Below are 19,372 nucleotides of genomic sequence, written 5' to 3'. Positions count from 1 at the left end.
AGACACGCAAAACTAGTTTGAAGAGAAGACTGAATTTGGTCATACTCCTGGTTGTTTTGAAAACAACTGGGCGAATTCAATTAAGTCACCAGCTGGCTATTTACAAAAGAGAATAAAACCTTGTAAAAGTACACTGGTTATGACTGAGCTGGTCGGAGAAAACTCTGGATCATCCGGAGATTGGTTTCAGGGCATTTCTCCTGTGTGTGAGAGGCGTCAGTGGGTTACGGAGTCTTATACTCCTGAAGTTTGATAGACCTAACTGATTGTCTACTCCAGGGATAGCAAAGAAATGCGTGTGTCCCCACTCTGTGTTCCCAGACCTCAGCAGACATACTAAGCTGTTATGGCATCATTCCTGCCGCCAGTCTCACGGTTCTTCTCAAAACAACCCATGTAGCTTTTCCAGGGCAGAGTGGGTACAGAAAAGCCTATTTCCATCCGCAATCCTGTCCAATCATTCATTTTTCACATGAAGAAACTAAGATTCAAGGACAGTGAAGGGTCCAATAATATCAATGATAATGCTTTGTTTTACAAATGTTTCTTGATTGCTCATTAAATATTTATTTCTTTACTGTGCCTGACCTATGTGCCTGGCATTGTGGTAAACACCTTGAGCGAATCATCTCATTTGACCTCACAAGTATCCTACAAACGCAATCTTTGTTTCTATTTTTAAAACGAGGAACCAGAGTTAGAGGTCAAATGCCGCTCTTCTCGTCAGCAGGGTGGAGGAAGCACTCATAAACGCCTTATCTTCTTTGAATGCCTAAGAATGTCAATACATTTTTAAAATGCTTAAAACACACCAAGAATAAAGGGAATATCTTTGTGGAGCAGCACGAAGGAGAAAAACCTCTTTAGCTATTCAGTGGTATATAGGAGCTGAAGCGGAGCCCTGGAAGTAATAGTCAGATATGGTCTCCACCCCAAATGTTTGGGGGCTCCAAAGGATTGCATTCTAACCTACATATACCCACCTTCTCTGTTGAAAGGTTAGAACAGGGCCACAGGGAAGAGTGAGTCCGTCCTGCACTCAGATCTCCTGGGCCCCCTTTTACGAGGTGTGACAGACAACCTAACTCAGAGGACCTGGGCTCATGTCCAATTCTTGCCTCTGGGATGAAAAGGTTTCTTCAAAACTTCAAATCTTCAAAGCTGACTTCTAAAGCATTTTCTGTCTGTTCACAGGTTCTTAAAGAAGTTATGGTATGCAGGTCACCCCTCCCCCAACCCCGTGGTCCCCAGTGACTAGCCTTCACACCCTTGCACAGCTCCTTGCACACTGAAGAGGATTTTTTTGTTGAACCAATGGAGTAGTGCAATAACTGGGGTATGTGTCTTCTGAGGCTAGGTCATAAAAGGGAATGTGACTTTTAAAAAATTGTTTCTTTTACTAAAAATTACTTTATCTTTTTGGGAGAGGGAAAGGGGGAGGGAGAGAGGGAGAGAAACATCAATGTTTTGATTGGTTGCCTCTCACATGCCCCCAACTGGGGACCTGGCCTGCAACCGAGACCTGACTGGGAATTGAACTGGCAAACTCATGGTTCACAGTCCGGCGCTCAGTCTATTAAGCCACACCAGCCAGGGCAGGTACTGTGACTTTGTCTTGTTCTCTCTTGCATCACTGGTTCCGGGAAGCTGGAGCTATGCTGTGAGATAAGCAGGGTTATGGAGAGGTCTGCATGGTGAGGAACTGAGTCCTCTTGCCAATGGCTAGCACTCACTTGCCATCGAGATGAGTAAGCCCCCTTGAGAGCAGATCTCTAGCCTGAGTCATGCCTTTGGGTAACAGCAGCTCTAGTCAATATCTTGACAGCAACCCCACGAGAGACACTAAGCCAGAACCACCCAGTTAAGCTTCTTCTGAGTTCCAGACCCACAGTGACTGTGAGATCATAAAGGTTTATTGTTTTAAGCCACAAAATTTGGGGGGTAATTTGTTACACGGTGCTAGAGAACTAAAGACAATGACTATAAATGGCTATTTCTTTATATCCCAGGGATAATTTTGATAGGCTCGGAAAATCCCAATTTCAGGTCACTACATTTTTTACTTCATTTGTATAAATCATTTGACCTTTCCCCTGACTTCTCCTGGAAGCAAGGGGCAGCAGAATTAATCCAGCTCTGGATTAATTACCAACAGAAGGTATGAGATCTCCAGACCCAGGAATGAAATGCAAAGGGCTTAAACCAGCACTAGTTCCCCACCCCTGCTATATGGAAATCAGGGTTCAAGGATGGCGTACTCCAAGATGACACCCCCAAGACCCTATCGCCTCATATTAGCATCCAGACCGGTCAGCTTCTTGCTAACATTTCACCCTAAGCCTTCTGAATGCCCCGGGTGACTTTTCCACATGCTAGTTGAAGGCTTTACTTTAGAAGAAAAAAATAACAGATAAAAACGTTTTTTCACCTGCTTCAGGTATTACCAAAACAATTATGATCAATGTTCATCAATATTTTACATAATTAGTCATATTGAACAAAATAACATGTCTTATATCTCTTGTTAGTTTTTTTAATCTTTCCTTTCCTTCCAAACCAGATGTGGATATCTCTGGATAACACTTTGTAAATTAATTGCATTCATATTCATTTGGGAATGTTTTGAATATTCTGTTTTAAGGATTCAAAACTTTTCAAACCCCCTCATCCTCAGGTCAGAACGAGATTATTAAAAAATCCCATTGGGACTCCCAAGTATTTGCTAGTTAATTAAATCATAATATTTTTTTTCTATATTTGTAGGTATTTAAAAAAATTCTCACCTGAGCATATGGTCACTGATTTGAGACAGAGAAAGAGAAGCATCAATATGAGAGAAACATTGACAGGCTGCTCCCCGTACATGCCCTCACTGGGAATTGAACCCGCGACCGTTTCAGAGGTGTATGAGATGATGCTCTAACCAACTGAGGAAACTGGCCAGGCTGTAGGCATGTTTTTATTCACCTATTTGAATGTTGAACTGAACAGATATATTAGTTGGACCTTTTATTTAAAATAAATACCTTGGGCATGAAAACATATTCTAGGTAATGCATTACTTAGGAACTTGTTGTAAGACTAAGGTATCGGTAGTATCACAGTTTTAAAATATTTTTGTATTCTTATGTTTAAAATAGCAAATCCTAATTATTCTCACCTTTTGCCTTATTTTGTAAAATTAAACTTTTTTGGCTGTTTCTCACATATTTGGTCTGTCCTGAAAAACTCCAGCCATTGTTAGTATAACAAGAATGGTTTGTGCAACATCAGTGACAGCCAGGTGCAGTGGACCAAAATGTACATGTGTGAACAATGACAACTTCACTGTACTAATCAGTGGGGGTGGTAGACACCATTGAATGAACATGTGAGATGCTACTGCATCCAAAATGACTGAGTGAGTAGAACAATGAATCTGCACCAAATTTTGCATTAAGCATGAACATTCCTCTGCCTGAACTATTCACATGATTCAGAAGTCCACAACTATGGGCAAATGGTGATTGGCAGCTTCATCATGGCAATGAACCCACTCAGGTGTCGTGTCTGGTGCAGAGTTATTTGGTAAAACATCAAATCACCCAGGTGACTCAGTCCCCTTACAACCAAGATTTGTCGTGTGACATCTGGCTTTTCCCAAAACTAAAATCACCTTTGAAAGCAAAGAGATTTCTGACCATCACTGAGATTCAAGAAAATATGTTGGGGAAGCTGATGGTGATTGGGAGAACTGTGTGGGGTCCGAGGTGCCTACTTTGCAGAGGACTGAGGCATCATTGTCCTATGTATAGTGTTTCTTGTAGCTTGTATCTTCTTCAGTAAATGTCTCTATTTTTCACATTACATGGCTGGATACCTTCTGGACAGACCTGATACGTATTGATATTGGAAACTGCCCCCCAAAACACTATCACCCAGGTGCAAATGAGCACTAGAGAAGGCAAGCACAGCTTCTTGAAGCCCAAGGACATTAGGCCTAGGCTGACTCCGTCACTGGGTGATTGCGAGAGCCTATCCTGTTACAATGACTCTTAGGAACTCAGTGTCCTCGTCTGTGAAATACAGTGTCTGGAGAATGATCTCTAGAGCCCTTGCAGGTCTAACATTCTAGGTTTACCACAAAGCATTGCAGGCTTGCCGCCTTGTGATAACATCACAAGTCCCCTGTTTCCTGATATAACACAATGGACTTATATTACCTCTGACCACTAAGGACCCCAAAGTACAGCTTCACCTCCTTTGACTTCAAACAGGTGCAGAGTTGCCATTCCCAATTTAATACTAGGCACAAAGTGAGTGAGGTCTCTAACCATGAGACATTTGAGGCCTGCCTGGGTAAGTACATACGGAAATCACCTCTGGGAATTTGGGGGTGAAGGTCAAAGAGGGCTTAGCCTTACCAGTAATGGTTTCAATGTCTTGCAAGTAGATAAAAGTAAATTGAAAAGAATTTTTATATGTCTAAACTATGAGTACAATACATTAAAGCAATCCAAATATAGAAAAGAAAAAATCATAATCTAACCAACAAAAAAGTTATTAAAAATTTTTTGGTCTATTTCTTTCTTGTTATTTACATATGTGTGTGTGTGTGTGTGTGTGTGTGTATGTATTATCTCCTTTTCTCCTCTTTTTACACAAAATAGGAATTACTACATGCTGCATTATCCCTTTAAAGTTTGTAGAGATTTTCTCCTTGGATGCTCCGGAAGCTTGTGCAGAAATCCCTGACTCTGAGGCCACATTGCATTCTGCCCCATGCCTCCATGACAGCCAGGCTGGGGTGCGGATCTGGGGTGTGGGCCAGGCTGGGGGTGGGGTGGGGGCTATATCACGTGGGCCGTCACTGTTGGATGTTTGCAGGTTCCACCCAACCCTGCGATACAGCCTAGTGTTCCAGATACGGGATATAAAGTTTTAGGAAGTGGAAACCACTCCTTTTTAGCATATGACTTTGCCCCTTGACTTTCAGGGACACATTTTCAATCTATATGAAAGTAGGGAATCAGTTAGAATTGATTTCATCCCAAGAGATGGGACCAAACTATGCAAAAGGATAAGCACTGGGTTGCGTGGTTTAAAAGCGAAGCATCTGACACTTCTAACCCTCCAAATGGACGTGCCTGTGTCTTCCAGTCTGCATGCCTATATCATTACCCAACTGGCGGCCTTGCAGAGTGTCCGTTCCCGTGCTATTTCCAACCCCACACGTATCTGTGAAGCACTGGCACTCGGATGGGCACTGGATGGAGAAAACATACCAAAGGCCTGGTTGCTGCACCGTGGCATTTGTGGTTCAGAAGGGAAGGACACAAACACACAGACAGCCCTGGTTTAAGGCAGAAGTGATGCACTGTAACTAGCAGGGCCCTAACCAATCTGTCACCTATGGGTGTAATAATGGGGAAAATGGGGTGAAATTCTACTATTTCTTATATGCATATTCCTGGGGAGAAGGGAGTGGTTTTCCTAACTGCCTCTCATTAGTTCATTCTCGAACTCATAAACTTGAACCCTGCTGTGGTTAGAATGCCATCCCCCTGTTCATGGATTTTTGCTGCCTAGAGAAGGATGGCTGCAAATTGTTAACATTAAATGTGCCCAGTGCGTTAGTACCTGGGAGGCAGTGTGAGCCTGCACCTTTCTGGGCTCCACTTCCTCACCCGTAAGATGAGGATCATTTGTTTACATCCCTCTCACTGACCTCCTCCCACCACCCCCTCCCCAACACAAATTAAATGATTTAATAGATGTGAAACAGCTATCACATTTTAAACAGCTATAGAAACCTAAGGCCATTGTGTCGATTTTTATCGGAGCTGCAGGCTTATCAAATGTTTATATCTCATCCTCAGAGAGCCTTGCTTTTATTTGAAATGCAGGATTCCTCTCCTCATTTTTTTGTGAGACTAATCTTTTTACCCAATATCCCGAGTCTGTTTACTAGAAAGCTGCCTAGGTGACAATGTTGATATTCAAAAGCCAATTTGAAAACACTTTCCATCTAGGAAGTGTCAAATATCGCAAATGTGTATCTTTTTAAAAATTGACTTTACCCACAGTTTTACAACCCCCGTGAGAATATTGTCAGTATTCGGTGTCTGTCTGCTCTGAATATTTCTGGTATGCTTCATGGACCTGAATGTGGTTCTTGATTTATGCCTTTTAAGCAATCTGGTTATCCCAGGGGGAAGATCACAGTCCATAAGTATCACTATTTACAACAAGATGGATTTTCCCATATTGCTAATTACAGTATTAATTTCCATTTACAAGTTGGTAATTCCTAGCATCAATCCTTTTCCTGTCATTGGGGTGGGGCCATTGTTTTCAGAGAAAACCCCAGGAGCATCTTTTTTATTCCTATCTTCAGTTGTGCTGCCCACAACAGGAAATGAGGGGAAAGAAAGGATAATTTTCTTGATGGTGGACTAAGCAGGCAGAAATCGTGCAAGTTTCTTAATATCCTCTCCTCAGAGAACTCCACCATTCTGGGTTTCACCACACCTCAGAATCAGTCCCTTCATATTTCCTGACTAACCCTTCTACGACCAAAGCAAATCTCATGCTTGGTGTGAAAGCGTTGCCAACATTATTGCAATATTTACGTTCCCGTTCTAATCTTCCTTGCATAGGTCATTCCATTGCCAGGTATAAGGAGAAGTTCATGCAATAAAAACATTTCCCCCACACCCCCTCTTTCTCTGCTTTGAACCCCCATTCCCAGCTCTCCGCAGGAGCTCCTCAAGGGCTTTCAGAAATTCAATCAGTTCCTAGATAAGAGCACGAGACATTAACTTTCATGCTGTTTTCCTCTATGACTTGAATTTTCTACTTTTTCAGTCAGGTCTAATAATTTTGCTTCTAATGGGACAAAGGAGTGATAAGAAGTATGGAGATGCTGGTAGGGCCAGAGTTTGGGAATTTAGCTTGACACTTACCCCTCTTCTTTTATTATTAACTCTAGGACAATAGATATCAGAAGATAATCAAGATCTGGAAAGCAACAAAGAGGAGAAGTCAAGGTAAGGGGTCAGAACCTGAGATGAGCCAGGAAGGACCTGCCCCCAGTGGTCCATCTGGAGTGAAGAAGCAGCCTTGGCCGAAGGGCATGGTGCACAACCAGTCCTTGCAACTTATTAATCTCTGGCTTTCTGCTAATGCCTCATCCCTGTATCAAAATTCCAGAATAGAGAACAGGCACTTCAGAAGTCAACCAATCTTTTCCCTCTTCTTGACTGATCACCTGCAGCTTTCAAGGAGTAGAAATCCAAGACGTAAATAGGCCTAGAAGGTGACCTGCTCAAATAGGAACGAGAGGACTGAGGGCCAACAAGGGATGTTTCTGAGAACAGAGGGGAACCAACAAAGGCTTTGGTGTGTCTGAATGTTTGAGGGGAGTTTTATAGCTCATTCAGAGATCTTGGGGAAAAAAATTAATAATGGTTACCCAGAAAGCTAAGCAAATGAAAAACAGGAGGCATTTACTCACTGTCAGAAAACAATGCACAAGAAGGAAAATGAAACTTTAGTCCCTTCCTTAGCTCAGCTGTACCACATTTGCAGGATCGTGGTGATGTGAACACTGCATGTGAGGGAGAGAAGTCTGTCGAACTTCCTCATATGTGAGTGTAATAGATGGTAGTTAACATGGAAACAGCAGGAAATAGATCTATACCCATGTTATTTAGGAACTTGGAGGTAAATTCTAGAAGAAATTACTAACCTAATTTAAAGTGGTTGTTACTTGGGAGCAGTCCTTTGGTGTGCAGCAGGGGTCTGCAATTTTTCATGATAAATTCCGTAGTTCTATGGTGGAGTTTTTAAAGATGTTTGTGTATTTTAAGGGGAGTCACTAGGCCTGTCCATAGATATCCAATGTGCCATTGAACTTAGATGTGGCCAAGTGATGTGCTTTGGCTAGTGAAATGCAGCTGGAAGTGAAGCTTCAGGAATGAGTGCACAATCCACCACATTTCCTTCCCCAACTCAGCATTTGTGAATCATGGAGCTGGATTTTCCTTCCACTGAGTAAGGACAGCATGGAGCAGAGCTGTGTGTGTGTGTGTGTGTGTGTGTGTGTGTGAGCTCACATTCACTGTGTAAATACAGAAATTTAAAGACACAAGTTATATAATATTTCTTTAATACATATACATAACAAATGTGTGTTGTATATCTATAAAATATGCACTATATTAATATCATATATAGCGATAGGTAGAATAATGGCCCTAGAAGGTATCCCATCCTAATCTGTACAACCTGTGGATATGTTATCCTACACGACAAAAAGGACTTTGCAGATCTAATTAAAGTTAAGGACCTCGAGATGGGAAGATTGTCCTGGATTGTTCAAGTGGGTCTAATCTGATTGCAAGGGTTCTTAAAAGCAGAGAATCACTCATGGCTAGAAAGGTGTCAGCACGAGAAGGACTTGGCCTGCTTCTGTTGACTCTGAAGATGAAGGAAGGCGCCATAAACTAAGGAATGCGAGTGATCTCTAGAAGGTGGAAAGACAAGGGAATGAATCTCCCCCAGAGCCTGGAGAAGGAAATGCAGCTCTGCCAACACTGCAGTGTTGCACTTCTGACCTACAGAACTCCAAAATAATAAATTCGTGTTCTTAAAGCCACCAACTTTGTGGTAATTTTTTATAGTGAAGTGGAAAACACATAGCCACACACACAGAAATTTTTAAGGAAAATAGAATTTTGATTTTAAAAAGTTAAATGTCATTTTTCTAAAGTTGTAAACGTGGTTATATGTTGAAAGGGAATGTTTAGAATAGTTCCTAAAAGTAAAAAATACATGAAGCAAAAAAGTGAGAAAACAATAAACTCCCCCAAAATGGACAGGTTAAAATATAGTGTCTAAGTCTAGACTGTTATTGGCAATGTGACTTTGGGCGATTTACCTAAGTTCTCTGGACCTCAGTGTTCTCAACTGTAAACCATCTACCTTACAGAGTTGTAGTGAAATTAGAATAAAGATTGAGTATGTGCCTGTTCTGTTACTACTTGTTTAGGACAAACCACCCATATGTAGTAGGTGATCATTTAATATCCAAAACCAACAACAATAACAACCTACAGAGGTTAGGTTTGAGTACAAGTTATGTGACTTATGAGTTGTGACAGTCACTATTTTATGATTCTCGATTTCTTCATCTGTTTATTGAGGTAATAAAACCTTTTATATTTGCTGTGAAAGTCAAATGAAATATGTTTTAATAAATGTACATAAAGAAATTATCTTTTTAGCCAATGTAATAATGACACGGAGGGGGCAAGAGTGAAACCTGGGAGACCAGTTAGAAGGCTAAGGTCATATCAAAAGGAATGATGATATTAACTTTGTAAAAGATATAAACCTAGAAAGCCAGCATGTTCATTATCTGGAGACATTGATCAAAATATTTAAAATCTTATTTCACTTAGCATAATGTTCTCCATGTCCATCCATGCTATCACAAAAGGTAAGAGTTTTTTGTTTTTACTGCTATGTAGTATTCCACTGTGTATATTGTGCTAAGTGAGGTAAGCCAGTCAGTGAAGGACAAATACCACATGATCTCACTTATATGTAGAATCTAATGAACACAACAAACTAAGGAACATAATAGAAACGGAAGCATAAGTACATGGAACAGATTGACAGCTGACAGAGTTGGGGGGTGGGGCCGAATGAAGAGGGTAATGGGATTAACCAAAAAACATGACCCATGGACACAGACAATGATATGGGGATTGATGGAGGTAGGGGAGAGAGAAGGGCAGGGTGGAGGTGGGCAAAGGGGAAAAACAAGTGGGAACAACTGTAATAGCAGAAACAAAAATAAAAAATTAAAATCCACGTGACCGTTATCATATAGACCTATTGGAAAAGTCACGCTAACCAGAATATCACTTGATGAGTATGGATTAGGGCAAGGGGGTCAGCATGAAGAAGCAGATACTTAACATCCCAATGCCGAACAGGTCTGACTCACTCCTTCAACATTGGGGATAAATGTGCCAGGAGAACAAGGGTATTCTATTAGCCACAATGTGTGGTCTTCATATGATAAACTCTTTGCGCTGACACTGTTGACCAAGGTTCTCTTGTTCCCAGACAGCTATGGATGGACATTGGCAGGGTAAATCCCTGTATTTCTCTTCTACTGGCTTCCATGGCTGGCCCACTGCTGATTGGCACATTTTTGTTTCACTAGGTTCATACATTTAATCACATGATGGTCAAGCCTGGCCCAAGAAGGGAAAAGTCTTTTATACTTTTATACTTTTTACCCTAGCTCAATAAATAAGGCAAAAGTCCCCAAAAATCACTTACCCTTATCCCTTTCTATTTCCCAGTAGATAAAGAACATCATAATAAAAAATCTAAGAGAAACAAAATCATATTCGAATTATATCAATGCAGCAGGGTCAGGGGGTACCTGGTGAGTCCTCATCTCATGGACTTATGTTTTCTGTTTTGAGTGGGAGGATCCCATTTCTCAGCTGACAAGGAATATGACAAGGCCACTGACTGTGGCCTTACCTGACAACCTCAGACCAAGTGGACTCCCTCGATCTGACTTTGAGGAAGATGAAGGCTCTCTCCCTCATCCCCACTGAGCAGAAGCCATTCTCACAGAAGGTGAACGTGCTGTGTATGGGAGCTGGGGGCTGGCACAGGGCTGGGGCAGAGGTCACCCACTGCTGGAGGGCCCTGAGGTGTGGTTTGGGCACTGTGACCTCCTCCAAAGCCATGAGCCTGATTCCCTCACCTCCTGACACTTTTCAGTCCCCACTCCTCCCAACCCTGGCAACTCCTCCTGATGTGCTTTCTGTCTCTGTTCCTTACCTATTCTGGATGTTTCCTATACATGGACTCTTTCAATAGGTGCCTTGTTGTGCCCACTCATGTATGTTGTTTGTTTTCATATGAAATAACATTTTTTGTGTTTGAAAGGAAAATCCCAGATGGATTAGAGGTTAGATGTAAAAAAGAAGCCCTTTTAGTAAGTGTGTGCACCATCTTCGGGTAGAAACCACTGTGCTAAGTGTGAACCCAGGGCCAGAAGCCAGTAAGGACTATTCCAAAAAGTTCAAGGGGAGGGAAGACTGCTGAGCTCATTTTACCAGGCCAGCATTATCCTAATCCTAAAACCAGATAAATACACTACAAAAAAAAAAGAGAAAATTTTAAGCCAATATCCCTGATGAACATAGAAACAAACAAAATATTAGCACCAGATTCAGCAATATATTAAAAACATATACACCATGATCAAGTGGGATTTATTCTGGAGATGTAAGGTTTGTACAACATCCACAAATAAAATGAAGGCTAAAAATCATATGATCATATCAATAGATGCAGAAAAAGCTTTTGACAAAATCCAGCACCTATTTATGATGAAAATTTTTCAACAAAGTGGGAATATGGAGAATATACCTTAGGATAATAAAGGCCATACATCACAAACCTATAGCCAACATCATACTCAATGAGCAAAAACTAAAAGTATTTGCCTTAAGATCAGAACAAGACAGGGATGTCTGCTTTTACCACTCCTATTCAGCATAGCACTGGAAGTCCCAGCCACAGCAGTCAGAGAAGAAGAAGAAATCAAAGTCATCCAAATTGGGAGGAAAGAGGTAAAACTGTCTTTATTTTTAGATGACATGATACTGTATATAGAGAACCCTAAAGATTCCACCAAAAAACTACTAGAACTGATAAGTGAATTCAGTAAAGTTACAAGATAAAAAATTACTACCCAGAATTTAGTTGCATTTTTATTGACTAATAATGAACTATCAGGAAGGGAAACTAAGAAAATAATCCCATTCACTGTTGCATAGAAAATACTTGAGAATAAATTTAACCACGGATATAAAAGGCCTGTACTTGAAAATTATAAGACATCAAAGAAGGAAATTGAAGAAGAAACAAATAAGTGGAAGCCAACACAATGCACATGGACAGGAAGAATTAACATCATTAAAATGTCCACACTACCCAAAGCAATTTATGGTTCAATGCAACTTCTATCAAGATACCAATGGCATATTTCACAGAACTGTAACAAATATTCCAAAAATGTGTACGAACCACAAAAGACCTTGAATAGCTACAGCAATTTGAAAAAGAAGAACAAAGTGGGAAGTGTCATGCTAGTTGATATCAAACTGTACTACAAGACCATAGTAATCAAAATAGCATGGTACTGGCATAAAAGCAGGCATATAGAACAATGGAACAGAAGAGAGTCCAGAAATAAACCCACACCTTTATGGTTAATTAATATTTGACAGAGGAGACAAGAATATATATAATGAGGTAAAGACAGCCTATTCAATAAATGGTGTTGGGAAAATTATACAGGTACATGGAAAAATGAAACTAGACCACCTTCTTATACCATACACAAGAATAAACTCAAAATGGGTTAAAGATTTAAATATGAGACCTAAAACCATAAAAATCTTAGAAGAAAATTTAGATAGTAAAATATCGAATACTTCTTGCAGCAATATTTTTTTCTGATATATCTCCTTGGGCAAGGGAAACAAAATAAAAAAAAATGAGACTATACCAAACTAAAAAGTTTTTGCACAGCAAAGGAAATGATCAACCAAATGAAAAGACAACCTCCTGAATGGGAGAACATAGTCATCAATGATACTTCTGATAAGGGTTTAATATCCAAAATTTACAAAGAACTCATATAACTCAATACCACCCCCCAAAAAAAAACAATGAAAAAGTGGGCAGAGGACCTGAGTAGAAGCTCCTCCAAAGAGGACACACAGATGGCCAATAGACATATGAAATAATGCTCAATGACACTAATCATGAGAGAGATGCAAATTAAAACCATAATGAGGTATCACCTCACACCTGTCAAAATGGCTATCATTAGTAAATCAACAAACAACAAGAGTTGGTGATGGGGAGAAAGGGAACCTTTGGGCACTATTGGTGGAAATGCAGATTTGTGCAGCCACTGTGATAAACAAATAGTATAGTGTTTTTTCAAAATTAAAAATGGAACTGCCTTATCACCCAGACATCCCAATTCTGAGAATACTCATATATTCAAAGAAACCTAAAACACTGATTTGAACGAATATATGCAACCCTATGTTCCTTGCAGTGTTATTTACAACAGCCAAATCTGGAAGAAGCCCAAGTGGCTAACAGTAGATGAGTGGATAAAAGAGCTGTGGTACATTTACACCATGGAATACTACTCAGCCATTAAAAAGAAGGAAATCTTACCTTTTGCAACAGCAATGGATGGACCTGGAAATTATTATGTTAAGTCAAATAAGCCGGTCAGAGAAAGACAATACAATATGATTTCACCTACATGTGGAATCCAATGAACAAAATAAACTTACAAGCAGAATAGAAACAGACTCATAGTTACAGCGAACAGACTGGCAACTGTCAGAAAGGAAGGAGGTTGGAGGGCTAAGTGAAGAGATTAAGCAAAAAAAGAAGAAACTCAAACACACAGACAACAGTATGGTGATTAACAGAGGGAAAAGGGGGTGGGGAGGGGTAGAAAAGGATAAAGGGTAAAAGGGTAAATGGTGACGGAAGGAGACTTGACTTTGGGTAGGGAACAGATAATGTGATACAAAATTGTACACTTGAAACCTATATAATTTTATTAACCAATCTCACCCCAATAAGTTCAGTAAGAATAATAATTAAAAAAAGAATCAGGATGAGACCCCAAGGTTTTAGCACCCCGCCGAGTTCTCCTTTCAAAGAGCTGAAATTTTTTCTCAACCTTCCCTGGCCCATTTCCCACCTATTATCGGAAGAGCACATTTCTCCTTCTCCTGATAATATCTTAACAGATTCCACCAAAACTTAGAGGTTTAAAGCAACGAATATTTTTCTCACAGTTTCTAAGGGTCAGGCACCTGGGAGGGGCTCGGTTGCAGACATCATGCCTCCAGGGCTTCCGTCGCCTTAAGGCTCAACTGGGCTGGACCACCTGTGGCTGGTGGCTGGAGGCTGGAGGCTGGAGGCCTTGGTGTGTGACCACATGGGCCTCTCCATAGGGCCACTTGTGACGTGGCTCATGGTCAGAGAGAGAAGGGGAGGGAGAGACACGTGAATACCAAACCAAAGAGCCTGAATTTTATTTCCCATAAAACAGGGAGCCAAAAGTAATTGACGGGAACTGCCGAGAATCTTTCCCAAGCCTTTTTGGGATTCATCACTGATATCAGAATATTGTTGTATTATTTGGGCTGACACCATTCCGTGCTGACTAAAATGCTGCAACTAAGAGCTGACATAGCCTCAGGAAAACCAAGTTTAGTAGCAAGAACACTTGCTACTAAAGGTTCTTGTTTTACTAGAAGCAAGAACCTTCTGCTAAAGGTTCTTGAACAGCACTGCACAAAGGGAAGCAGGAGAAAACCAAGTATCTCATTAGAATATGCCAGGGCAAGAAGAGAGATTGATTTTTCAAACCTTTTCTTTCACAAAGCTTGGAACCACAGACCTATGACTGTAGATTCAGAAGGGAGCTCTGAAAGTATGTAGCTCAGTGGAGGCTGATGACACCCAGATCTCCCCCTCCAGCTTCAACCGCTCCTCTGAGCACTAGAGCTGCTTACCTGGCTATCTGCCAGCCAAGTCAGTTGGTTTAACTGTGGCTACTTTCATGTCAGCACGTCAGAAAGTGGATTTGTCAGTTTTCCACTCGATGTGTTGTATTTAATTAAATCATCATCTGCCCAGTCACCCAAGGGAGGACCCAGTCGGCCACCCTCTGTCGAATGTGGGGAGCCCCAGTCCAGTGGGCACCACGGCCTGATTTGCCACCTAACAACCATCTAAAACACCCCTAGCTTGCTCCACACTCCCATGCTCTCAAGTCGATTGCTTCTCCCACGCACTGACCTCAGCCAACCTCTCCTCCCTCTCCTGCCTCCAGTCCTTTAGAGATGTGTGACCCTTGCCCAGAATATTCTTTTGCCCAACTGGAAAACTCTTAGAGCTTTCTTGGGACCTGGTTCAAACGTCACTTCTCCACGGAATGAATCTCTGCTTTGTCTGCGCTCCACACATTACCACTGACTTCTAACATCATCCTTGTTTACACGCCCCGCCTGTTCCACGAAACAATTATTTCCTAGTTAGGAAAGCTCTGGCTCCTAGGGACTAAGTGACTTAGTCAACTTCCAGTTTACCCAGTTTATCAATAGCAGAGCCAGAACTAGAAGGTATTTTGAAAACAGGCCTCATGCCCAGGAGTCCCCTAGGACAAAATGTGCACTGCTGTTCTGACCACAGAGAAGTATCTGCTGGCCTAAATCCATGGCTGTCTTGAGGTTCAGGCTGCACCTCCAAAGACATGTCCTGTGTTGGTGGTGGCAGGGCTGATACTCCAGTCAGTGGGCCTGGAAGGGTCTGCATCCAGGGGCTGGGTTGGGGGTGCTCAGGCCTTACTCACAGAACAGCCCATGGAGGGGAAATGCCACTCCGATTTGTACCACCCATTTCTACCCCACAGAGGCCTTGTCAAGTAGGAGCCTGTCAGCTTTCATCCCCATCTCTTTTGCCCCTGGGGCCCAAAGTCAAGTTCAGTTTCTGCTCACTTGTTTGATTTTTAGTGGCTCCTCTGGCATCTCCAGTTCCAGACACTTTTGCAAATGGCTTCTTTGGAAAGTTTAAGGTGGAAATCTCTGAGCTGGGCCTGTGCTTCTCCTGACAAGTGTGTGATCGATGGGAATGCTCTCACTGGGGCCACCCAGGCCTGAGTCTTGCTAAAAGGCACTTCCAGAGAAGAGAAAGGCTCTTAGAGACCTTTACAATGGACTGAGTGGTCCTCAAATCGCCACCTTTTTCCTCTTGGGTGCCCTTCACTATGAAAACCTCTCTGGCGATCAGGAAGTGAGGATACAGATAAAAAGGAAATCACTCCCTAAATGCATAATACATACACACAGGACAGAAAGACCATGGAGGCAGACAGAAAAGCAGGGACTCAGAAAAAACGGCGAAGGGGGTTGAATACTAGGGGTTGGGGTGGGCTGCACCTTTAGGCTGTGGTTCTACCCTTCCAAGTAGCCTGTCTTTGGTTTCTTGCCTTTGATTCCTGTAACCATCACCACATCTGGCCCATCCCTACCAGCCCCTCAGTAACACAAACCCTTTTCCTATTTCTCTTGGACATGTTTGAAATGGGCTAATACTTTCCAAAGGGGCTTCACTAACAGACTAAATACTACAAATATAGAAAACATCAACTGCATTAAAAACAATCTAGTTTACTCAGGATCACATGTTGATCATAAGAATCCAAGAAGCAAGCATAAGAGACTCTCATCAAGCTTCCCCCAGGGCCCTATCCAGTTCTACCCCTTGTAGTTCTCTGCCCTTCTCTTAACCATAAGGCCTCTGGGTACCATTTTGTTTTCTGGCACCTGGTTGTACGGGTGTCCAACTCACAGCCCACGGGCCTCATGTGACCCAGGATGGCTATGAATGTGGCCCAACACAAAATAATGAATCTACTTAAAGCTTTTTCTCGGCTCATCAGTTTTCATTAGTGTTTGTGTATTTAGTGCTTGGCCCAAGACAACTCTTCTTCCAGTTTTGCCCAGAGATGCCAATAGGTTGGATATCCCTGATGGTGTGGAAGATTCTTTTGTTCAAATGAAATCAAAGCAGGAAGGAGACCAGTTGGGAGATCACTGGAAGCTAAAGTAAGGCAGTGAAGGTAAAGCTAGGCAGCGGTATCAAGATGCAAGAGATATTTAGGAATCAGAATAAGTACAATTTGAGGATCCATTAGGTATGGAGTAGAAGGGATGAATCTTCCCTTTCTTGTTATTGAAGATATTTGTTGAACTCAAGCTGGAATCCTTATACAATTGGCGTGTTGGAAATAATAGTACTTAACATTTTTTTTGAAAAGAGGGGGCACAGAGGAAGCACGCAAGCGGTAGAGAAGGACTTTGGTTATCCATGAAGATATGTGTAATGGCATGTCACTAAAATTTCCAATTTTTGGAGGTATAATTTGCATACAATAAAGTGTCCACATTTTAAGTGTACAGTTTATTGAGTTTTGACAAACATATATAGCCATATAACTACCCCTCAGTCCGTTCGTTCCCTTGTGTCCTTGTCCAGTCAGTAGCTCCACTCCCATCTCTAGGCAACCACTGAGCAGCTTTCTGTTCCTATAAATTCAGGCATGTTCTAGAATTTCATGTAAATAGACAGCTCATAATCTTTTGTGCCTGGTCTTCTTTGACTCAGCATTATTGTTTTTGAGACTCATCCCCATGTATCAGTAGTTAGTTTCATTCTATTGCTGAGTAATATTTTATTGTTTGGGCATACCACAATTTGTTTACCCATTCATCTGCTGATGAATGTGGGGTTGTTTCAGTTTTTAGTTATTACAAACAAAGCTGCTCTGAACATTTGTATGCAAGTCTTTGGGTGAGGAAATACCCAAGAGTGGACTTATTAGATCATATGATAAATACGAGTGCATTTAACTTTATAAGAAAGCAGCAGCTCATTTTTTAACGAACAAAACACTTATCACTATTCACCATAATTCAAGAATGAGGAAAAATTAATTTAGCTCAATCCTACTTGAATTAGCATAATATTGAAATTAGTGGGATCGGAATTAATGAGATTAAGCTATTATAAAATGTTAAATTAATCCAAACATAGATTGGATTTTTAATTCATATGGAAAAAGTATTTCTAAAGGAATATCACATGCACAAAAAGGGGAGACCTTTTGTGAATGTTGTATATTCTCTCCCAGAAAAGGACAGCAATCCGCTGTCACTTTATCAATGGGATTTGATTAGGCAATACAAAACTGTGACGTACTCTATGAACATACAGAGGATATTATTGTTTTGCTTCAATTGAAGCTGTCAGAGAACTTGTAGCACTCTTCCGCTTAGAAAATCATTCGGATCCAGTAGATGTCATGGTATCCCTCTGAGTGGACTCAGCCTGGAAGCTGGGACACACACGTTGCCAGGTAAGTCAGCAACTTGGAAAATTATAGCTCCATTGTGCCTAAGCATTCCCCTGTGATTAGGAGCCTTAACCTTGCCCCTAGGGGCATACTATCTCCAGGAGTAGCCTAATCATTGGCTCAGAAATTTCTTTAGAAGCTGATTGACAGCAGCTGCCAATCTAGATAATCACCAGAGAGCTCCAATTAAAGCTCTGATCATCGATCTCACCACCAGGAATTGAGACTTTAATATAAATCCACAAGTGGAAAAAAAATTACCCCCTGAGAAAAAAGCAGCAATTTTTATAGGAGGCACCAAATTAGACAGCCATATTATACATTATTTATAATTTCATAGATGCATTTTAACTGATCTTCTAAAACGTTGTTTCATTAGTCTCATAAGGTTGGTATTCAGAACTTTTCTTTTGCAATTCTTTACATTGGAAAGGGCCATAGTAAATCTGGAAGAGAATGGAAACGAAAGAGTATTTTTAGCACTGACAAAAATAGGAACTATTTTAAAGTAATTTGTACTATTGTCATTGCCGGGCCTTCATTAGCCACCTAAGGAGGAAGTGCCCAGTGTTTTCACTAATCCTCCAGATGGGGCCAAGTTTAAAACACACACTCTCTAGAGGGATTATGTGAAGATGTTAAAACTTGGCCAGAAAGGTGACAAGGTATTAGATAATTGAGACGACCCTGAAAGTCGGCTGGTCTATCCAGCCGCTATAAACTAAGGTCATCAAACACTGCGGGTCTGCACATACACTGGCAAATGCCGAATGGCTTCCTTTAGGTGTGGAACTCAGCTTAATTAGTTATAGAGAAGGAGCAGGCACATTTAAAGTCATCCAAGAAATCATTATTGTTCAAGTGGCTTACATACAAACATAAAAATTGTTATGTAACAGACAAGGTAGTCAACTGACCTTTAGATAAAGGGACTGTCAGAGGATGAATTCTCTCCAATATTTCTCTTTTTAGTTCCTATATCCCAGGCTTATTTCTCAGTGGCTCTATTTCACCCAGGAGATGATAAATGTATGGGGCACACAAACTCAAGAGTGTTTACTGACATGAAATATCAACAGACTTTTGAAGTTGGATAGTTTTATGGGTGAAGAGTTGCAAGTACTGCTGGGAAAGGGTGATGGAGAAACAACTATCGAAGTGGGGCCTCCTACAGCTGTCTCTGGGGATCTTCGCTGGCAGCTAGTACAGGATTGGCAGTGGGGGTTTTCCTGTTGCCCCAGAATTGCAGCTAAGACTCTGAATGGTAAGCAAAGGGCACTTGTGTCCCACTGTCTGAGTCCTAATCTCTCCAAAAGGGCCTCGGTGGTTGGGCCT

The sequence above is a fragment of the Artibeus jamaicensis genome, unplaced genomic scaffold, assembly GCF_021234435.1.
Source record: "Artibeus jamaicensis isolate MK-2021 breed Jamaican fruit bat unplaced genomic scaffold, CSHL_Jam_final scaffold_1964, whole genome shotgun sequence".
Classification (NCBI taxonomy): domain Eukaryota; kingdom Metazoa; phylum Chordata; class Mammalia; order Chiroptera; family Phyllostomidae; genus Artibeus; species Artibeus jamaicensis.
Note: the sequence above shows the minus strand (reverse complement) of the source record.